This window comes from Microcaecilia unicolor, chromosome 12 (genome assembly GCF_901765095.1).
Source record: "Microcaecilia unicolor chromosome 12, aMicUni1.1, whole genome shotgun sequence".
NCBI lineage: Eukaryota > Metazoa > Chordata > Amphibia > Gymnophiona > Siphonopidae > Microcaecilia > Microcaecilia unicolor.
In genome coordinates, this window is record NC_044042.1 from 80,010,067 (window position 1) to 80,034,600 (window position 24,534).

A 24,534-nucleotide genomic window follows, 5' to 3' on the forward strand; every position below is an offset into this window, starting at 1 on the left:
CTAGATCTGTTTTAATAATGACAAACCACATAAAAGTGACCAGATGTGGACGTAGGAGACGGGAGGAGCCTGCGAGCCAGCAGCCAATGCCTCAAGGCTTCCTAGACAGTGCCTGCTGGTGCCGCGCTTTTTTTTTTTTTAAACATTTTTCGTCCTTAGCGCCATTAGCGCTTCTTCTTTTTGTAGCGCCGGCCCTGCTGCTCAACAGGAAAAGCAGCAGTGGCCGGCAATGGGGGCTGGCGCTGGCATGCAGGGCGGGGCCTCGTCGAAGAAAAGAGGGAAAACATGGAAGGATGGGGAGAAAGAGGGAAAACATGGAAGGATGAGGAGAAAAGAGGGAAAACAGATGGAAGGATGGCAGAGAATGAGGGAAAACATGGAAGGATGGGGAGAAAGAGGGAAAACATGGAAGGATGGGGAGAAAAAGAGGGAAAACAGATGGAAGGATGGCAGAGAATGAGGGAAAACATGGAAGGATGGCAGAGAAAGAGGGAAAACATGGAAGGATGGGGAGAAAGAGGGAAAATAGATGGAAGGATGGGGAGAAAAGATAGAAAACAGATGGAAGGATGGGGAGAGAAAGAGGGAAAACGGATGGATGGGGAGAGAGACTCTGGATGGAAGGATGGGGAGAGAAAGGGGAGAGACTGGAAGGATGCAGAGAGAAAGGGGAGAGACTGGAAGGATGTGGAGAGAGAAGGGACACTGAACAGAAAAGGGTAGAGTGATACAGAGACACTGGTTAGAAAGAGGGAGAGAGAGACATTAGATGGAAGGATCAGGAGAGAGGGTAGATGGATGGAAGGATGGGGAGAGAAAGAGGGAAGACGCTGGATGGAAGGGTAGGGAGAAAGAGGTGACACTGGATGGAAGAATGCAGAAAGAAAGAGGGGAGACTATTGGAAGGATGGGGAGAGAGAGGGGAGACTGGAAGGATGGGGAGAGAAAGAAGAGAGCTGCTGGATGGAAAAGGAGAGTAGTGAAAGACTGGAGAATAAGAGGAAGGGGCATGGGGAGAACAAGGGTGAGAAAAAGATGAAAAGCCATAAGTAGATGAAGGAAATTAAAGAATGGATAGTAAGAATGAATTGAATCAGGACAGAGAGAGAGGCAGAAAAATATTGAAGAAAGCAAAAAAAAAAGGAGAGAAAAATGAGAAATGGCCAGGAAACCCTGGCAGAAGAGTTAAGCGAAAACGAAGGAAAGCAGAATCTAGAGACTGGGAGCGACACAATGAGAAAAAGTAAATGGCCATACAAGAAAGGTAAAGAAAATAATTTTATTTTTAATTTAGGATAAAGTAATATGGTACCCGTGTTAATGAAGTTTCAGAGACCAATACTTCCTTCCTTAGGTCAGGAGAGGATACCATAACAACATTATACTGACCTGAGGCAGGAGGTTTTGGCCTCTGAAAGCTCACTGAAAAGGATTAGGCTATTAAATAAATTGTCTGAAATCGGATGCACTGAAAAGCAGCACTTTACCCTGTGTGACAAATGCATCTGAGTGTGACTAAATTTTGCTGGGGGAGGGGGGTAGAGAGAAAATTTTGTGCCCACCCACTTTGGGTTCAGGCCCATCCAAAATTGGCAGTCTGGCTACGCCACTGGTTGCCGCACGGCAACAGGCTTATTGCGCGGTAACCCAGAACGACCACCGGCCCAACGCAGCTGGTGGTAGTCCCACCTCAAAGTGTGCACCATTTCTGGTGCTACAGAAAATAATTCCATCATTTCTAGTGCGATGCTAACCCGGCAGTAATTGCACAGCGCCGTGTGCTGCCCGGTTATTACTAGTTTAAAGTGGGAGCCCTTAGCACCACCTCAGTGGGTGGTAGTAAATGCTCCCCCATCCCCCCGCATGGCCACATGGTAATAATAAACTTACTACATGGACATGTCTTTTTAAGGGGCTTTTTACCCGCTACCATAATGCCCTTTTTACCACAGTTTGGTAAAAGGACCCCTATATTTGCTATTCGGATTCTGGACGTTTTGAACTAAACGTCCGAAGTAGTTCTTAGACGTCATTTCGAAAATGCCCCTCTATGTAGCTTTGTAAGTCTAAGTGCTTTGAAAATACACCTCATTGTGTCACTCATGCCTACATTACAGGTGTAGATATTTACACTAGCCCTAAAATTGGTGTAAATACCTGTGCCTAGGTTTTTAAAGAATGCATGTAAATTATTAGAGTTTATAATCTATGCCAGTAAGCGTATGTTCTGCCCAAACTCCAACTACGTGTATGACCACTGGTAAAGTACACATGCTTCACTCTGAGCGTGTCCTTATAAAATTATGCCCAGATGATAGATTCAATTTACAGGTACATATGACTGTACACACACATACAATACAATACTAGACGCCATTTATATTCCGCAATTTCCAGCTAAGTGCTTAACAAAAGAATATAAGATTAGCCATACTGGGTCAGACCAATGGGCCATCTAGCTGAGTATCCTGCTTCCAACAGTGGCCAATCTGGGTCACAAGTACCTGGCAGAAACCCAATTAGTAGCAACATTCCATGCATGCTACCAATCCCCAGGGCAAGCAGTTGCTTCCCCCATGCCCATCTCAATAACAGACTATGAACTTTCCTCCAGGAACTCGTCCAAATCTTTTTTAAACCCAGATATGCCAACCTCTGTTAACACATCCTCCAGCAGCGAGTTCCAGAGCTTTATTCTTTGAGAGAAAAAATATTTCCTCCTATTTGTTTTAAAACTATTTCCATGTAATTTCATTCAGTGTCCCCTGGTCTTTCTAGACCTCAATCATATCCCCTCTCAGCCTTCTCTTTTTCAAGCTGAAGAGCCCTAACTTCCTTAGCTTTTCCTCATATGGGGGAGGAGTTCCATCCCCTCTATCATTTTGGTTGCTCTTCTTTGAACCGTTTCTAATTCCGCTATATCTTTTTTGAGATACGGCGTCCAGAACTGAACGCAATACTCAAGGTGAGGTTGCACCATGGAGTGATACAGAGGCATTATAATATTCTTGGTCTTATCTTGCATCCCTTTCCTAATAATTCCTAGCATCTTGTTTGCTTTTTTGGCTGCTGCCGCACACTGGGCAGAAGGTTTCAGCATATTGTCTACAATGACACCTAGATCTTTTTCTTGAGAGCTGACTCCTAAGGTGGACCCTAGCATCAAGTAACTATGATTCAGATCATTTTCTTCCCAATGTGCATCAGTTTTCATTTGTCCACATTAAATTTCATCTGCCATTTGGATGCCCAGTCTTCCAGTTTCCTAAGGTCTTCCTGCAATTGTTCACAATCAGCATGGGTTTTGACAACTTTGAATGGTTTTGTGTCATCTGAAGTTTAATCACTTCACTCGTCATTCTGTTTTCTAGATCATTTAAAAATATGTTAAATAACACCAGTACAGATCCCTGTGGCTTTCCACTATTCACCTTCCTCCATTGAGAAAAATGACCATTTAACTCTACCCTCTGTTTTCTGTCCAATAACCAATTCCTAATCCTCAGAAAGACATTGAGGGGCATAATTGAATGAAAACGTCTATCTCCATGGGCGTTTATCTCCGAGAACGGGTCCGTGAAGGGGCGGACCGAACCGTATTTTCGAAAAAAATAGACGTCCATGTTTTATTCAACAATTTGTGAGCTGGGCGTTTTTGTTTTTCAGTGATAATGGAAAGTGAAAGCGCCCAGCTCAAAAACGAATAAATCCAAGGCATTTGTTCGTGGGAGGGGCCAGGATTCGTAGTGCACTGGTCCCCCTCACATGCCAGGACACCAACCGGGCACCCTAGGGGGCACTTTTACAAAAACAAAAAAAAAGGTAAAAGAGCTCCCAGGTGCATAGCACCCTTCCCTTGTGTGTTGAGACCCCCATATCCCCCTCAAAACCCACTGCCCACAAGTCTACACCATTATTATAGCCCTAAGGGGTGAAGGGGGCACCTACATGTGGGTACAGTGGGTTTGGGGGGTTGGACGACTAATAAGCATTAAGCAGCACAATTGTAACAGGTAGGGGGGGATGGGCCTGGGTCCACCTGCCTGAAGTCCACTGCACCCCCTAACAACTGCTCCAGGGACCTGCATACTGCTGCCAGGGAGGTGGGTATGACATTTGATGGTGAAAATAAAAGTTGGGAAACATCATTTTTTGTGGTGGGAGGGGGTTAGTGACCACTGGGGGAGTCAGGGGAGGTCATCCCCGATTCCCTCTGGGGGTAATCTGGTCATTTAGGGCACTTTTTGGGGCCTTATTCGTGGAAAAACAGGGTCCAGGAAAAGTGCCCTAAATTCTAGCTACAAACACATACTTTTTTTCCATTATCGGCGAAAGGCACCCATCTCTCCTCGGCCGATAACCATGCCCCAGTTCCACCTTAGCCACGCCTCCGACACGCCCCCATCAACTTTGTACGCTTCCGCGATGGAGTGCAGTCGAAAACGTCCAAAATCGCCTTTCCATTATACCGATTTATTCGTTTTTGTGAGATAAACGTCTATCTCCCGATTTGGGTCGAAATCTAGGCGTTTTTCTCTTTCAATTATAAGGTGGATTGCCTTCTATCGTATGACTTTTTAATTTTTTCAGGAGTCTCTCATGAGGAACTTTGTCAAAAGCGTTCTGAAAATCTTGATACATTACATCCACTGGTTTACATGTTTATTTACACCTTCAAAGAAGTAAAGCAAATTGTTCCCTTGGCTGAACCCATGCTGACTCTGTCCCATTAAACCATATTTGTCTATGCGTTCGATAATTTTATTCTTCAAACTAGTTTCAGCTATTTTCCCCAGCACTGAAGTCAGGCTTACCAGTCTGTAATTTCCCGGATTACTCCTGGAACCCCTTTTAAAAAATTGGCGTTGCATTGACCACCCTCCAGAACGTCAGACTCACAGAAACAGAAGCCTGTGCGGCTGATCTGCAAGGGCAGGCTTCTACATGGAATGTTGCTAGTGGAGGAGTAGCCTAGTGGTTAGTGCAGTGGAACATTGAACGTTGCTACTATTTGAGATTCCGTTGCTACTATTTGAGATTCTACATGGAATGTTGCTGAGTGGAGGAGTGGCCTATGGGTTAGAGCACTAGTCTTGTAGTTCAGAGGTGGCCAGTTCAAATCCCACTGCTTCTCCTTGTGATCTTGGGCAAGTCACTTAACTCTCCATTGTCTCAGGTACACACTTAGATTGTGAGCCCTCCTGTGACAGAAATATCCAGAGTACTTGAATGTAACTCACCATGAGCTACTATTGAAAAAGGTGTGAGCAAAATCCAAATAAGTATATACTCCAACTCTCCCATCTTATATTTTAGGCTTGTAGCATTTGTATATAGACAATTCAAACTGTGTTTCTTCCTAGCACCTACAATCTGCTTTGAAGTTGACAGGGATAATTTGCATCCTTTACTCTGTTTTCCATTAAACACTCCAGGCTTTCTTTCACCATTAGTGAAACCCCTCTACAAAAGATTTAACAGTAGATTAAAACAGATAAACTTTATAAAATTATTCTCCTAAAAATGATCTAAACCATTAAGTTTTAAGTTTCCGTCTAAAACTCATGCAGGTTCCTGTCTGATGGTGACTGGCAATGAATGCCAAGCCTTAGCCACTTGATAAGAAAATAAAAGAGAATAGATTCATTTGCACTTTATATTCACTGCAGGAGGAAAGTGAATATTCAATTGATTTACTCTATGAGAAACCCTGTGTGATGGTGAAAAGGATACCAAAGATGATGGCACCATACCATGATAATACTAAATATTAATGTACATAATTTCAATAATACATTGACCTCAATAGGCAGCAAGTTCAAACTTCTCAGAAAACAGGACACCTGCTCCCATTTGCGTGCATGATCTGGCCAAGGTATTTTGCAAAAATGCTGCCATTTATGCAGGTTGTTCTTAGGGCCTAAAACTGGGCAGTTCTTTATAAAGTTACCTTCCATAGGGGGTCCTTTCACTAAGCCACAGTAAAAAGCAGCCTGTGGTAGTGTGGGTGCATTTTTTTTTGCGCACCAGAGGCCGTTTTTTACCACGGCTGGGGAAAAAAAAGGCATTTTATAATTAGGTAGTAAATGGCCATGCACCAAAATTAAAAGTAGCACGTGACTATTTACTGCCTGAGCCTTTACTGTCACCCAGGGGCGTAGCCAGACTTCGGCGGGAGGGGTTCCAGAGCCCGAGGTGAGGGGGCACATTTTAGCCCCCCCCCCAGCCGCCACCACCACCACCATCAACTTTGACCCCCCTGCCGATGACCCTCTCGAAACCCCTCCCGCCGCCAACCTTCCCCTGCCGTTGCCTACCTTTGCTGACAGGAGACCCCCAACCCCCAACAGCCAAGGTCCTCTTCTTCCTGCGCAAGGCTTCGTTCTGACTATTTCTGACATCAGAAACAGTCAGAACGAAGCCTTGCGCAGGAAGAAGAGGACCTCGGCTGGCGGGGGTTGGGGTCCCCTGCTAGCAAAGGTAGGTGATGGCAACGGCGGGTTGGCAGTGGGAGGGGGGTCGAGAGGGTCATTGGCAGGGGGGTCCAGGGACAAATCTATGGTGGCCCAGGCCCCCGTGGCCCCACGTGGCTACACCACTGGGCCATGCACCAAAATTAAAAGTGGCACGTGAATGAATGTGCAATAATTTTCATTTTGCCGCACGTCCATTTTCGGCAAAAATTTTCAGAAGGCATTTTTTACAGGTGTGCTGAAAAATGATTCTGCGCGCGCGCACAAATCACGCGTCTACAATACCGCAGGCCATTTTTCAGCATGCCTTTGTAAAAATGCCCCATAGTAGATATATGGTCCATTCAGTCTGCTTGAGAAGATACCATATGTAATTAGTTTATGATGTGATACTTCATATGTATACCTGATCTCAGTGGCGATCCTAGCCGGCATGACACCTGGGGCAGATCGCCGATGCGCCCCCCTCCAGCGAAATGACACCCCCCCAGGTGCACGCTGCTGGGGAGGGGGGGTGCCGCAGCGCGCTCCTGTCAGCTGAGTTCGCTAACTTCTCTGCAGCTCCCTCTGCCCCGGCCGGAACAGGAAGTAACCTGTTCCGGGGCAGAGGGAGCTGCAGCGAAGTTAGTGAAGTCAGCGAACTCAGCTGACAGGCGCGCGCCGCGGCACCCCCCCAGGGGTGTGCACCCGGGGTGGACCGCCCCCCCCCCCCCTTGGTACACCACTGCCTGATCTTGATTTGTCCTTGCCATTTTCAAAATGGAAGATAAAACAACAAAGCAGACCTTGTAAAAAACAATTTTTATTAATAGATTAAAAGCTCCCAGAAATTTAACATAAAATGCCTGACATGGCCATGTTTTGCCAGTATAAAGTGGCTGCGTCAGGGGCAGTGGGTCACCAGCTGTTATAAAATTCCAAAAATAGCCTGGCTGGTGTAATGTTAAAACATATGCAAGCTAGATTCTGGGATCAGTCTCTCATAAAAATGCTGTGATTGTAGTGAAAACATATGTTTTAACAGTTAACACCAACCTAGCTCTTTTTGGAATTTTATATCAGCTGGTGACCCACTGCCCCTGACACAGCCATTTTATACTGGTGAAACACGGCCATGTCGGGCATTTTATGTTAAATTTCTGGGAGCTTTTAATCTATTAATAAAAACTGTATTGTTTACAAGGTCTGCCTTGTTGTTTTATCTTCCATATTGGATTTGGCGGACCACCTGCTGTGCTGCTTTTTGACTCTAGCCATTTTCAGGGCATAGATCATAGAAGTCTGCCTGGCATTCCCCTTGTTCTAAATTTCTGAAGTTGTCGAAGCCTCTGAAAAGCTCCACTCCAGCCCATCCAAATCTATTCAGCCACAATCAGGGCACAGACCTTAAAAGTCTTACCCAGCACTGTCTTTGCTTCCCATGCATCCAGCTTCTCCTATATAAGCACACAACTATGGAACGCATTGCCAAAAGCTGTGAGAACAACCTATGACCACCTAAACTTCAGGAAATTACTAAAAACCAACCTGCTCAAAAAGGCATACCCCACCGATCCAACATAAATACCTACATCCTGCAACACAGTAAAATCAAAGCTCATAATGGACAATATATAACCTTCCTCCCCTCGATCCCATTGTACCTAAAACACATGTACCATTACTCAACCACCACATCATCTTGTATTTGTTTCTACTGGTCTACGCGAATGCCTTCACGGTACTATGTAAGCCACATTGAGCCTGCAAATAGGTGGGAAAATGTGGGATACAACTGTAAGAAATAAATAACTATTCATTTAGTTTAGGCCTAAACTAAATGGATAAGTTTCCCAGACAGCCGTTGAATATTGTTGCTATGTAGATAATTTTTAAAGCCCATCTTCAATCTGTCCCAAACCTGGCCCCATATTATATGAATAGTATCAGGTCATTCAGTTAGATACTATCAGGGCTGGTGCTGCCATTAGGCAGGACTATGCAATTGCCTAGAACAGCAGTTATTGGAGAGGGGTTGCCAAAGGGCAGCTGGATTCAAAGCAAAACAATAGGTCCCGACAACCACAAACTCAAACAATAGGATGTACCAGCAGGGAGGGTGGGAAGTTTTCAAATAGCCCATTTACCTAGATTATGCTGGGAGTGTGGAGTTGGGGTGAACTTTATTGGGGGGGGGGGGGGGGGGGGCAAGGACCTGAAACTTAATTGGAGGGGGCGCAAGGCTGATGGCTTGCTTTTGGGCACTTAAAACCCTTGCACTAACCTTGGGTAAAATCTATATATCGGCCAGTATTCAAACGGGTCAATATTCAGCTGAAGCATTTAAATATCTCTATGTATTCAGTGCTGTTATCTGGATAGCGAGCAGTGCATAATATATGTAGAAGTGGTGATCATTGCTGGTTCTATGGACAGTTGCAGTATTCAATTGCTCTCAATATTTATTTATTTTGCATTTTATTTATTAGGATTTATTTGCCACCTTTTTTAAGGAATTCACTCAAGGCACTGTACATAAGTCAAACATAAGCAATAGACAATTACAGCAGTAAAAATATTCAAACAACATTACAAAGTATGGGATAGTATGCTACATTACAATGCCAACACAATTCACAATAAAACATTTTAATAGACAGCAGAGGGTGTAAGCAAAGATGGAACATATAGATAGATAAATTAGAGTAACAGGAGTAAGAAAATAAGGGACTAGTTAAAGAGAGTTGCAAATAAGATCCAAGCTTTCACCTACTTCCTGAAGTAGAGATAGTCTTGTGTTAAGCAAAGTCTTTCAGGGAGTGCATTCCAGAGCGTGGGGGCTACTTCAAAGGCTTGCTTGTGAGTTTCACATCATGTGATGTCCTTTGGAGAGGGTGTGGTTAGGGAAACTCCTTGGGAGGACCTTAGTGACCTTGAAGGTGTGTAGAGGGAGATCCTGTTCTTCAAGTGTTCAGTTCTGGTCGCCGCATCTCAAAAAAGATATAGTGGAATTAGAAAAGGTACAGAGAAAGGCGACGAAAATAATAAAGGGGTTGGGACAACTTCCCTATGAGGAAAGGCTGAAGTGTCTAGGGCTCTTCAGCTTGGAGAAGAGACAGCTGAGGGGAGATATGATAGAGGTTTATAAAATAATGAGTGGAGTGGAATGGGTAGACGTGAATTGTTTGTTTACTCTTTCCAAAAATACTAGGACTAGGGGGCATGCGATGAAGCTACAAAGTAACATACATAGTAGTAAATTTAATTTGAATCGGAGAAAAAGTTTCTTCACGCAACGTGTAATTAAACTGTGGAATTTGTTGCCAGAGAATGTGGTAAAGGCGGTTAGTTTAGTGGGGTTTAAAAAGGGTCTGGACAGCTTCCTAAAGGAAAAGTCCATATACCATTATTAAATTGGACTTGGGGAAAATCCATTGCTTATTTCTGGAATAAGCAGCATAAAATGTATTGCGTTTTCTGGGATCTTGCCAGGTATTTGTGACCTGGATTGGCCACTGTTGGAAACAGGATGCTGGGCTTGATGGACCTTTGGTCTGTCCCAGTGTGGCGATACTTATGTACTTATGTAAGTACTCTGGGCCATTTCCTTTAAGGGCCTTGAAGGTCAGGCAGAGAGTTTATGCAAAAATGGTGTGATGTGGTCACATCCATTACAACATTCTATTAGTCTTGCTGCAGCATTCTGAATCAATTGGAGCTGGTGCAAACCCTTTGTAGTCAGACTAGTGTAGAGTGCATTACAGTAATCCAGTCTTGATGTTATCATGGCATGCACAACTGAAACAAGGCTTGCCTTCTCAATGTAAGGAGACAGGCAGTGTAGTTGTCACAAGTGAGAGAAGCTGCTTTTGAAGGTTGCTTGGATTTGGGGGATCAGAGTAAGTGTTGAATTGAGCTGTATTCCAAGGTACCTGACTTGTGATGAGGGGGAGTTCATAATTTCCTAAAGAGATTTTGATGTCAGGTATGTCCAGGGGTGTGCTGGTAAATTTTTAACAACAGGCTCTTTCTCCGGACGTAGCCAGCTCTGCAGTTGGAAGGGCCAGGGGTGGCCAGGGTGGGGGAGCAACACTTGCCTCTCTTTCCTCCCTCCCTTCATGTGGGCACGCTAGGCATACCTTTGTTGGCAGCCAATAAATGGACTGCCACCACTCCCAACGTCTTGCTCTGAGCAGCACGCTGGAACTTCTCTCATATGCTCGAGAAGTCCCAGCCTGCTTCCCAGAGCTGGAAACAAGGAGCGGGGAGCAGCAGTAGTCTATTTACTTGGCTGGCAGGGCTCAGCATCCCCACCAGCAAAGTAAAAGTAATTCAGCAGGGGGCCCAAGCCCACATTTTGGGAGCCAGTTGTTTAAGTAGCCATGGAGGGCCCTACTTTAACAACCGGCTCCCAAAATTCTTAAAAACTTAACAACCGGCTCTTGTGAGCCTGTGAGAGCCTGCTCCAGCACACCACTGGGTATGTCCCCACTTGTGTTAGAGACCCATATAAGCTCAGTTTTACTTGGATTCAGGCGGTTTGTTGTTTTTAGCCCATTCTTGAATTGATATTGGACAGGTAGTCAGTTTATTCAGGGCTGTGGGTAAGTCAGGTTCAATGGGTATAAGTCTGCATGTCATCCGCATAGATGTAGAACCAAGTGTCCATTGACTAAACAGCTTGGCTAGTGGCTTGAAGTAAATATTGAACAGAATAGGTAACAGTATCTATCCTTATGGTACCCCACAGGTCAGTGCCTATGGTGGTGATGAGGTGCTGCCGAACACTATGGACTGTTTCCTGTCTGATAGATAGGATCTGAACCAGACAAGTACTGTTCCACTGATACCTGTTTCTGCCAGTTATGCTAGCATAATATTTATTTATTTATTTATTTATTTATTTATTTATTTATTTATTTATTTATTTTACAGTGCTTATATCCCACAATTTCCCACCTCTGGCAGGCTCAATGTGGCTTACAACATTTGAATAACAAATAGACAGGGTACAATATTTGGAAAGGGGGAAGTAGGGTAGAGAGGTAAAGATAAATAGATGGGTCAGTCCTCAATAGTAGTGTCAGTCCATACTGGTGGCTTCCTGAGATTAATGAGGGTGGACAGGATCTCTGGGGTAGGCTTGCTCAAATAAACATGTCTTAAGTGATTTCCTAAAAATCAGATGATCCTGAACCGTTTTCACTGACTTTGGTAGGGTATTCCACAAGTGAGTGCTGACGTAGGTAAAGGTGGAAGCATACATGGTCTTATATTTCAGCCTTGAACATGCAGGGTAATGGAGGGTTAGGTATGAATGGGCAGTCCTGAGTGAGTTTCTTGGTGGTAGGTGGACAAGGGCGTCCATGTACCACAGTGTCAAAAGCTGCTGAGAAATCTAGTAGTACTACCACCGAGGCAAATCCCCTGTCTCAGATTCTGTGAAGATCATCTAATAGGGATACAAGGACTGTTTCTGTTCCATAACCTGAGTCCAAATTGACATGGATGTAGTCAGTTTCTCTCTTATAGCCAATCATTGAGTCTGTCTGATAGGGGTGTTATCTCAATACTGCTACCTCGGTATTCTGGGATATCTACCTCTTTGTAGAATAACAAGTCTAGTATGTGACCCTTTTCATGCGTTTGCTAATTGATCACCTGTGCGAATCCTAGTGCTATCATTGTGTCCTGGAAGATAGCTGTGGTGGTATCTGGTGTTTCAAATTGTAGATTGAAATCTCCCATGATCACCATCCTAGGATAATTCAGGGTCACTTGTGTAATCAAATCAAGAAGTTCTTATTGGATAATGTGTTGTTACGAGGTGATCGGTATACCATGAGCAGCCAAATTGGCTTTTCCTCTTTTAGCTGGCTTAAAAGAGATTCTGAATCATTTAGCTGGGGGATGACAATTCTGTGCAGTTTGACTTTATCTCAAACCAAGACTGCTACCCCTCCACCCCGTCTTCCTGATCTTGGTTGATGTTGGATGTTGAAGCCTGTTGGGCATAGTTCATCCAGTGGTAAACCTCTGCTTTCTTCTAGCCAAGTTTCACTTATTCCTAAAATGTAAAGATGGAAGACATCATGGATCACTGAGGATTTCTTTGCAGCTGATCTGGCATTCACCAGTTCTATAGTTCCCAATGGTGTTCTGGAGGTGCTGGGGATAGTTCTGGTATGGCAATGAGGTGATCTTTTAAGTACTATTACGTAGGTGTTTGACCTCTTGCAGTTTTTATTTCTCTTTGGTTGGTGGGGATTATAGTTTCCTCTCCCACACACTACTGGGATCTCCAAGCTCTCTTGGTCTCCTGGGCCAAGACACATTCCTTGTGACAGAAGTTCCTTAGGCAGATTTCACTGGGTGGCACTGCAGTCTACTCTATGGATCAGCAATCTTATGAGTTGGCAATGTAGGATTAAAGGCTGTGCAGTTTAAATTAGTGTTCTCCTTTGAACCGTAGCTCGAATTACAGCTTCAAAATATGCACCTTCTGATGGTCCAACTTTGTTCTAAAACCTTTGTTTGGAGACCCTCTTATACTCTTGTGATATTTTGACTGATATTGAGCTTCTCTATTCATTTTATTAGTCACATTTTGTGTTACAACTGTTTGGGATATATTCTATAATGGCAGCTTGGTGCATGGAGGCCATTATAGAACAGACACTCCCTGCATGGCATTCAGGTACATAACAGGAAATGCTCAGTTATAGAATTGCCCCCTATTATTGATGAAAATTGGCGGAAAGGATGCTTAGGAGGGAAGTTATCAATGTGGGCTATCATTCAGATATGTTATTTTACCAGTAACTCATGATATTATAGCACAGACCCTATTTTATGCAATGATATCTAGTTACCAATAACTGGGGTTAAGATTAAAGTAAACATCTTAATGGTAGCCCACGATAACTTGCCCTCCAAGACATATTATTTTACTGTTAACCCATGAGGTCTAACTGCATAATATGGGACTTGTGCTAAAATAGCATGAGTTAGTGCTAAAGAGTGGTGGCCTTACCATTAAGCCACTTGAGGCGGGGGGGGGGGGGGGGGCCTCAGGTGGCACTCTTTAGGGAGTGGCATATTCCCTCACACCGGCTGTGATCTGGCATCTCCCCACTTCCTTCTTCAGTCCCCTTCCCCGAGCCTACCTTTGCTTATTAAAAGTTGGTGGCAGCAGTGATTCCCATTGGCTGCCCTGCCGCCAGCACCAGCCTCTTTCCTCTACTGCAGACCACCTCTGACATAACTTCCTGTATCCTCAGAGGTGGGTCACAGTAGAGAGAAGAGACGGAAGGGGGAGATGCCAGACCATGGCCGTGGGGGGGGGGGGGGGGGGGGGGACCATCTCAGCCTTCGCCTCAGGTGGCAGATTGCCTTGGGCCGCCCCTAGTGCTAAAATATCATCTTAATGGTAGCCCTTATGCATGTGGTGACTGCTGTCTACAATAAGTGCTTTTGATTATGAACTCAATAATTTGTAAAAACACACAGCTTAGTAACATAATAACATGATTATCTAGTATTTAAAAATAACTAAACAAAAATGCATCAGTGTAAGTTAATGTAATGATGCTTCAATAAAACATCATCGAAAAATACTGAAGCAGAACAAAATGTTCTGTGGCTTCTCTGGGGTGAGCTGGTGAAACAGAGCAAATGCGAAATGGTGGATTACCTCATATTTCCTTGGCTTCTTCTTCTTTTTTTACCCAGCTTCAGGGTTTTCCCTTGGCCTCTTCTCTTTTATTCTTGGGCTAAGTGGTACTAATTAACTTTCCGTCAATATTTCTTCCTCAGTGTTGTATAATTTCTAATTTGTGCCTTGCTGTTTCATATGCTGATCCTTGTGCAGTTTGTTAATTTATAAATAAAATATATTATAAAAAAAATACTGGAGCATATAGACTACAGGATATCAGAGTATGATGCGGGGGGGGGGGGGGCAGACACTGTAACTGGTTAGTACGTGTTGGCTCTTTAGGCAGTCAACATTTAAAAAATTAAGAATGCTCACTGCTGCCAGCTGAATGCTGTAAGACGTCAAGGGAGATGCAAAAATGATGAAATTAAAAGGAGCAGTTACAAGGGTTAAAAGTCCGTATGAGACATGGAGATGATTTAAAAATACCATCTTGAATGCTCAGATAGTGCGTATTCCACACCTTGATAAAAAAAAAAGACCCAATAATTGCTAGCATGGTTAAATGGTACAGTAAAAGAGGCAATGGAAGCCAAGAAACCACCCTTTGAAAATGGAAAGTAGAACCTAATAAGGAAAATAGGATATAAAATGTATTTATTAGGATTTATTGACTCCCTTATGAAGAGAATCACCCATAGCAGCCTACAAAATATTAGTAACACAGCCCAAGAAAGGTAAAATGAGGTAAAACCGTAAATAATGGGCCCGATATTCAGCCAGCAGTGATGAGTGTTTTGCTGACCACTGACAGCATTATCCCTGGAAATTCAATGCCGGGCCATGTTCGGGCTCCAGCATTGCATTTCCCGGTATACAGAGCTAGCGAATACATAACAGCTTAAAGGAGAGATTCTGCACGTTACTGGCCATGGGGAACCACACAAAGGTAGGACTGACTTTTATGCAATTACCTTAACCAGTCAAGTGCTGACTCCACCCTTGAAACAGCCCTAAAATAGCTGGTTTTGAGTTGGGTGCTAACCAGACATTTTCAGCAGCATTATCCGGTTAAGTACTACTACTACTTAACACTTCTATAGCGCTACAAGGCATAAGCAGCGCTGTATACTACACATGAAAAGACAGTCCCTGCTCAAAGAGCTCACAATCTAAATAGGGCAAGCAAACAGACAGAACAACTAAGAGGTAAGGGAAAGAGGTGGGGGTAGAAGGGTACAGGGCAAGTGAGTACTGGTTAGGAGTCAAAAGCAGCCTTAAAGAGGTGGGCTTATAGCCTGGATTTGAAAACGGCCAAAGACAGGCTCAGGAAGTTTATTCCAGGCGTGAGGTGCAGCGAGATAAAAGGAACGGAGTCTGGAATTAGCAATAGAGGAGAAGGGGACAGACAAGAGAGTTTTATCCACAGAACGGAGTACCCGAGGGGGGGAAGCGTAGGGAGAGATAAGAGTAGAGAGGTACTGGGGAGCGGTAGAGTGAATGCACTTATAGGTCAGTAAGAGAAGTTTGAATTGAATGTGGAAATGGATAGGGAGCCAGTGAAGTGACTTGAGGAGAGGGCTAATGTGAGCAAAGCGACTCTGGCGGAAAATGAGTCGCACAGCAGAGTTTTGGGACTGATTGAAGAGGAGAGAGAGATGGCTAAGTGGGAGGCCGGTGAGAAGCAGGTTGCAATAATCTAGGCGAGAGGTGATAAGAGTACTGCTGAATATGACTGGTTTAGCCCTGAACAAGCGTTTCAACTAGCCAGGAGCTGGTTAAATCGCTTTGAATATCGACCCCAATATTTTTTCAAGTACATCAGAAATAAGATGTCCACCCCTCTGTAGTGCTGGCACATGGAGACCCCGGGCCCGGCTCAGTCTCTCGGCAACCCTGCTCCCCTCATCTGTCTTCCAGTCAAGAGCTCCTCATTAGGTAGTTCTATGACATCCTTTAACTTTCCTTCAACAGCAGATGTATTATCAGCACTTGACTCTATTTCTTAACTATTTCACCACAAGACCCTCTCTCTTCGCATTACATAAACAAATTCATTGATTCTCTCATTTACCCATTATTCTCCATAGTCCACCAAAACTTAGAAACCGGTTTTATTCCCACAAATTGAAAAATTGTCTGCATATTCCCCCCCCCCCCAAAAAAAAAAAAGATCAGAAACTCAGTCCCACTACCCTATCAAATGATCATCCAGTCTCTCGGATCCCTTTTGTCTCCATCTTGTTCTTCGCAAACTAATTGACTACTTGGAAACAAACAATGTTCTCCACCTCATCAAACAAGTTTCAGAAAAGCTCACAGCACTGAAACCACTCCTCTTAGACTAACTACCAATATGTTTCACTATCTAGATCAAGACAAAATCATTCTTCTTCTGTCACTAGTTTTATCAGCGGCATTCAACCTTGTTGATCATTCTATTCTACTTCAGCGCTTAACTGACCTATCTCAAGTACTGTTTTCACTTGGTTCCAGAATTACTGTTATCTTCAAACTCCACTGCAGAATAATGCAAGGTTCCTTACCATCTCCAATAGAGGCTGACTGAAACTGCTTTTTTCAGTTTCAGCCAAAACCGAAACTACCACTGAAACTTTCTAACCACTTTCGCCCAAAACTGAAACTGCAGCCAAAACTTATTGCCTGGTTTCGGCTTTGGCCGAAAATTAAAGTTGGGACTCCTTTAAGCTGACCAGTATTTGTGCTTGAAAACAATCACTGCAGGATCCTCTCTCGTAAAATCTAGCTTCTGCACGCCACAAGTTTGATTAAAATGCAGCATCTTCATCATACCCAACAGAGCCTGGAAATTCTTTAGAATCACCCAAATAGTATCCAAGCCAGAATATATATACATAATAATTTAAAAAAAAGAAACATCATATTTGCAGGGCCAGCAAAAAGCGTTAAGCAGGGTATGCATGACATGGGGGTGCCAACATTTGAGGGGCGCCAGAAACTTCCATGCTTACCCGGGCGCTGTGCTCCACTGGCCACTACCGCCGCACACTACAGCCTTCCCAAGACCTTGAAGGCCACCCTGGTGGTGTGGTGGCCTCTGCGGCTACAGGGACAGGAAAGAATCCCATTCTTTCCTGCCTTCTGCCGCTACTTCATCTCCGCTTTGCTCTTCTGTGCCACGGATGGCCCTGCTGTATTTTAAAAATGGGTGCTGAGGCTTCCAGCATCAGTCTTGTGAGACTTCCGCAGAAGTCTCGGCAGCCATTTTGGGAAAACACGCCAGCACCGCCCGCAGCACAGAAGAGCAAAGCGGAGAGCGCCAGAGACGGAGTAGTGGCAGTAGGCAGGAAAGTGTGGGATTCTTTTCTGCCCCCCCCCCCCGCAGCCACGGAGGCCACTACACCACCAGGGTGGACGGCAAGGTAGGACTGTAGTATGCGGGAGAGGGATGGCAGCATTACTGCGATGGGGGTAGGGGCAGGTTTTGGCACAGTATAAGTCATCACAAGGACAAAATATAAGAAAACCAATGGACTGCATTAGGGGCTTATAAGCCCATTTAGTTATGTTAAAACAAATGAGAGATCTGCATGAAAGAAAATATTTATTTTTATTATGTTGACTAATGAAAACCACTTGTCCAAGAAACATGCTCAAAACAGAATGTACAAAATGTACAAAAGAGATGAGGTGAAGATGTGATTCCATGTGCCCAAATGAAAGAAGAGTTTAATTTTACTTCCAATCTTTATAACACCAGCAGGCTTATTTTTGAAAGAGAAGGGCGTCCTTCTCTCAGGGTCACCCAAATCGGCATAACCGAAAGCCGATTTTGGGTGTCCTCAACTGCTTCCTGTCGCGGGGATGACCAAAATTCATGGGGGCGTGTCGGCACCGTAGCAAAGGCGGGACTGGGGCGTGTTTAAGAGATGGGCATCCTCGACCGATAATGGAAAAAAGAAGGGCGTCCCTGACGAGCACTTGGCTGACTTTACTTGGTCCATTTTTTCTTGCGACCAAGCTGTGAAAAAGTGCTCGAACTGACCAGATGACCACCGGAAGGAATTGGGGATCACCTCCCCTTACTCCCCCAGTGGTCACCAACCCCCTCCCACCCTTAAAAAATAAAAACAATTTTTTTTTTTTGCCAGCCTGTATGCCAGACTCAAATGTCATACCCAGCTCCCTGACAGCAGTATGCAGGTCCCTGGAGCAGTATGTAGTGGGTGCAGTGCACTTCAGGCAGGTGGATACAGGCCCATCTCCCTCTACCTGTTACACTTGTGGTGGTAAATGTTGAGCCCTCCCAACCCCCCCCCCAAAACCCACTGTACCCACATCTAGGTGCCCCCCTTCATCCCTAAGGGCTATGGTAGTGGTGTAGAGTTGTGGGGAGTGGGTTTTGGGGGGGCTCAGCACCCAAGGTAGGGGAGGTATGCACCTGGGAGCAATTTGTGAAGTCCACTGCAGTGCCCCCTAGGGTGCCTGGTTGGTGTCCTGGCATGTGAGGGGGACCAGTGCACTACAAATGCTGGCTCCTTCCACGACCAAAGGGCTTGCATTTGGCTGGGTTTGAGATGGCTGGGCCCGGTTTCCATTATGGCCGAAAACCAAAGCCAGCCATCTCTAAACCCGATCTCAAGATTTAGCCGGCCCCAACCGTAGTATCGAAAGAAAAGATGGCCGGCCATCTTTTTCGAAAATACGGTTGGCTCCACCCCTTTGCGGAGCCGGCCCCGAAGATGGCCGGCACTGTTCAATTATGCCCCTCTTCATAACCCTCCCTATCTTCAACCCCCTAATGTGCCTGAAACATACCTACCTTATTCGACCCTAACATCACATTGTATCTGTTCCTTTACCGGACTTGGCGAACGCCTTTACGGTACTATGTAAGCCACATTGAGTCTGCAAATAGATGGGAAAATGCGGGATACAAATGTAACAAATAAATAAATAAACATATACAGTAATTTTTGTTGTATGGTCCATTAAAAAAACATGTCTGTTTACTGCCATTCTCCTGAAAACGCTTAGCATTGTGGTTTTTTTTTAACCTTTGTAGTAGTGGCCCAGGAAAACAGGGAAAGCTTTGAATGGACAAGGCGATGAGACAGGTTTTAGAGCATTTCAAAGGGATAAAGAGATAGGCAGCAGTTGTATTCGCAAAGGTTTGATCCCAGTGTTAATGTTCTGGAGGTGATCATGTCCTGTTGCTAACAGCACACCACAGCCTCTGCTTTTGCACCTGTTAAACATCTGAAGCATTCAACACCTATATCCCAGTGGCCTAGTGGTTAGGGTGGTGGACTTTGGTCCTGAGGAACTGAGTTCAATTCCTGGCAAAGGCAGCTCCTTGTGACTCTGGGCAAGTCACTTAACCCTCCATTGCCCCATGTAAGCCGCATTGAGCCTGCCATGAGTGGGAAAGCGCAGCGTACAAATGTAACAAAAATATACCCCTCCAGGTCTCTCTCAGCCACGCGCAGACAGCTTAACGCACTGTGATTGGCTGAGAGAGACCTGAAGGGGTATAATCAAAAGGGAGGGACAGCCAAGTAAGTGGAGCTGTGGCCAAGTGGTTACATCATGGCTCTTGTAATGCAGAGGTGGCTGGTTCAAATCCCACTGTTACTACTAAAAAAAACTGTGAGCAAAAACCTACGTAGGTTACTTACGTCAGACGGGGGCGGGCCCAGGAGGAGAGAGATGCGAATGAAGACTGAGCGAAGGCATCAGCTGAGCTGTTCTTCTTGCTCGTGCAGCGCCTTCACACCAGGGGCGTATCTGCGTGGGGCCTCAGGGGCCTGGGCCCCCGCAGATTTCGCCCTGGACCCCCCTACCGCTGCCAACCCTCCCCCTCCGTTGCTCGCCTACCTTCGCTGGCGGGGGACCCCAACCCCCGCCAGCCGAGGTCCGCGTCCTCCTGCCGCTGCCGGCTGCCTTTGGTCCTTTAATTCTTCCATTGAAGCTGGCGCCGACGAAAGTTTCTTTTGAGTCTGACGTCGCTGCACGTTGTACGTGCAGGACGTCAGACTCAGAAATTGTTTCTGAGTCTGACGTCCTGCACGTACAACGTGCAACGTGCAGCGACGTCAGATTCAAAAGAAACTTTTTCGTCGGCGCCAGCTTCAATGGAAGAATGAAAGGACCAAAGGCAGCCGGCAGCGGCAGGAGGACGCGGACCTCGGCTGGCGGGGGTTGGGGTCCCCCGCCAGCGAAGGTAGGCGAGCAACGGAGGGGGAGGGTTAGCAATGGCAGCGGCTGGGGGGAGGGGGATCGGCAATGGCGGCGGCGGCGGTGGCGGCGGCGGCGGGGGGGGGGCTATAATGTGCCCCCCCTCTCTGGCCCTGGCCCCCCCTACCGCCGCAGTTCAGATACGCCCCTGCTTCACACAGAGGTGAGAGGCGCTGCACGGGCCCGGTAGGAGGGGGGCCCGGTGGAGGGAGGGAATGGCGGCGGCAACCTCGGGCAGGGCTGGGCGGGGGGGGGGGGGGAGGGGGCAAGGTTGTCCATACAGGACGCTCCTGATGAGCGCCTTTGCCCCCTCCCGATCGTTTTTTGATGTTAGTTTCATTTTTATTTTAGGCATAGGGAAGCAGGGAGCTCACTTTTCTTTTTAAACATGATTTTTATGGTGCAGGGGCCAGCAGGGAGATGACAGCTCAGGCCTTAATGACAGGTCTGAGCTCACGTTAAATTTCAGACGGTAGATGATTCGTTGCAATTGTCAGTATGGTTAGTGCATTCCGAATTGTCCACATTACAATGGTAGTTTCTCATTTGCATTCTGTTTTCGTTAGCTGCTAGCTTCGTCGGAAAATGGCCTTTGATGCATGCTACGGTTCGTTAAGGGTCAGTAAAGGGTCGTTAAAAGTGTCGTTAAGGTTTAGTGCATCTGGGCCTAGTCTCAATATGGGCCTGCACCTTAACATGAAGAAGATAAAGAACTTGACAAGTGCTAAAATCAATAATAGAAAGAGTGGACCACTTCAACTTACTTAGATCAATAATAAATAGTGAAAGCAGTAATCAATAATGAAGAAGTCAAAAAATCCAATAACATATTGCTTTTGGTGGAATGGATATGAGGGACCTATGAGGGATCTTTAAGTGCAGACTTAGCTCTGCATACAAAGATTTTACTTCTCCAAGCCATGGTATTTTCAATAATGTCATATGGATTGAAAGTTTATTTATTTATTACATTTGTACCCCGCGCTTTCCCACACAATGCAGGCTCAATGCGGCTTACATAGTAATTTGAAATACAAAGTCATATAATAGAAATTTCAAAACATTATAAGTTGAGCTTGACAGTGTGTGATAAGTTGATCTTGATAATGTATGCTTAGAATAAGAGAAGGTAGACGGATAGGATAGTATAAATTTGGGAGAAATGGGGTAAGGAGGGATAAAAAGGGGAGATGGAGAAGAGAAGGATGGGATGAGTAGAGGGGGAATGGGGGAGGAGAGGTAAGTAGAACCAATGATGGGGTCGTTATCTAAATCAGAACAGAATTGGGAGTGGAGGTTGGTGAGATTATGTTGGGACATTAGGGTAGACTTGCTTAAAGAGATGAGCTTTCAGCATTTTTCTAAAGGGTAAGTAGTCATTAATTAATCGGATTGGTCTGGGTAAAGTATTCCATAACTGGCTGCCCAAAAAGGAGAAACTGGATGCGTAGTAGGTCTTGTATTTAATTCCTCTACAATTGGGAAGGTGTAGGTTGAGATAAGTTCGTGAAGAAATAGATCTATTTCTGGAAGGGAGGTCGATCAAATCACTCATGTAGCCGGGGGATTCTCCATGTATGATCTTATGGGTCATTGTGTTGATCTTGAAATTTATTCTTTCTTTGATGGGGAGCCAGTGGAGCTTCGCTTGAAGAGGTGATGCACTTTCGAATTTCGATTTGCCAAAAACAAGTCTGGCTGCCGTGTTTTGGGCAGTTTGGAGTCTCTTCAGTATTTGGGTTTTGCATCCTAAGAACTCACTGTTGCAGTAGTCAGCATGGGTAATAACAGTGGACTGTATCAGGTTCCGGAAAGTGTTGAATGGGAGGTATGGCTTCACTCGTTTCAATATTCACATCATATTAAACATTTTCTTCGTGGTGAATTTGGCGTGGTTATCAAAAGATAAATGGCTGTCTATCATTACTCCAAGTATCTTTAAATTGTCGGATATGGAGAGTTTGACATAATGGGTGTTGAGAGTAGTCGGGAGGTAAGGGCAGTGGCGTAGCCAGACCTGACATTTTGGCTGGGCCCAGAGCTAATATGGGTGGGCACTATATATATATATATATATATATAGGCATGAGTAGTGTGCCCTACTTCTAGCATTTTTCCTCTCCCTCCCTCCTTTCATCCAGCATTTCTCCTATTTCTCTCTCCATCTGACCAACCAGGGTCTCCCCCTTGCTCACCTTCCTTCTCCCCAACAGCTTGTCTCTCCCCTGCCCTTTTCCATGTCCCCTCTTTCTCCCACCATCTTTCCATTCATTTTTCTCTCTATACCCCTCATCTATCCAGCATCCCAACTCTTCTTTCTTTCCATCCAGCTTCTCCCCTCTCACCTCCATCCAGCATGTCCCCTTTCTCTCTCTTTCCCTTCCACCAACATCTTCCCTCGCTCTCCACCTTCTGTCCAGTGTCTCCCTCCTTTCATCCATCTCCTCTCTTCCTCCTTTCATCCAGTGTCTCCCGTTTTTCTGTACCCATTCAACATCTTTGATCTCTCTCCCCCCCCACCACAATGCAACATACACCTTGACACACTTTCTTCCTCCTCCCCTTCCAAACAAAATATTTTTTCTATGCTCCTCCACACCAGCATTTTTTGTTTCCACATACCTTTCATTATTATTATTATTACATTTGTACCTCGCGCTTTCCCACATGTTGCAGGTTCAATGCGGCTTATATAGTAAATACAATTACAGTCATGAAAAGAAACATACCAATTGTAGTAAACGAGTAGTTGTAGGGTTTGATATAAATGCAAGCTAAGATGGGATAACAAACAGAAAGGAGATAGGGAAGGCTAAGAAGTAAGAAGGATGGTAAGGAAAGGTAGAGTGATGTCATTATGTGAGCGTTTGCTCTTTCCTATAAAAAAATGGAGTCAAAGCAGAGGAGAGCGCAACATCAAGTCCGAAACTGGAGATGATTTGGGAGTTGGTACACAATGAGGCAATATCGGATCACTAAAAGTATGCAAGGATCCCTGCTTACACTTTTGTACTAGCCAAAGTCCGAAGACGAAGAGCCGTGTCATGAGGGATTTGCATTTTTCATGGGAGAGAGAAAAAAATACAAGCAGCTATCCATTGCGACAAAGTACGTTTTGTGAATGGGTTGCCAGATAGCGTTAAAATTCCCCAGCCTAAAAACAGCGACATCCCCAATCCCCATCTTGCTCACCTATGTGCTCTGCCTCTACCTCCACGTGTGGCACTAGTACTGCTTAGCTGGCCAGCCCGGGCCCTCTTTCTGCTTCCCCCCCGCTCGCAGCAGCCTTCAGGCATGCGCTGTTGGTCTGCCGGTCCTCAGCCATTGGAACAGGAAATTGACATCAGCGGGGCAGAGAACGGCAGAGCCGACAGCACCTGCCTGAAGGCTGCTGTGGCCCCGAACTTCATTTTCTTCTTTTGCGGAGCGGCGGCGGTAGTGGCGGAGCGGAGGATCATCTCAGACTTGGCAGGTGGGTGGGCGAGCCTGAGCCAAGATTGGGTGGGCCTGGGCCCAACCAGGCCCACCCGTAGCTACGCCCCTGGGTAAGGGGAGTATTGGGAGAAGAGAACCAGGCACTGTGTTTTTTCTTTATTTAATTTCATTTTAAAAGCATTAGCCCAAGATGTTAGAGTGGTAATAGCAGTATTGATTTTGTCGTGGATTTCATATAGATTGGATTTAAAGGTGATATACATTGTGACATCATCAGCATATATGAAAGGATTTAGGCCATGCTTGGCTAGTAGTCTGGCCAGGGGGATCATCATAATGTTGAAAAGTATCAGGGAGAGTGGAGAACCCTGTGGTACTCCACATTCTGATGACCACGGGGATGATAGATTTGTAGTTCCTTTGACTTGGTAGGATCTAGTGGTAATGAAGTTATTAATCCAGTTGATAATGTTTCCACCGATCCCAAGTTTGTCCAAGAGATTGGTGAGGATGGAATGGTCAACCATGTCAAAAGCGCTAGACAAGTCGAATTGTAAGAGGAGGATGTTGTATCCGTTTGCTATTTTAAGTTTGAATTTAGATATTAAGGTTAGAAGAACTGTTTCAGTGCTGTGGGCAGAACGGAAGCCTGACTGGGACTTGTGAAGGATGGAGAATTTCTGGATATAGTCATTAAGTTGTGAGGTCACTCTGTTTTCCAACAATTTGGTGATTAGAGGTATGGATGCAATAGGACGATAATTGGTAATG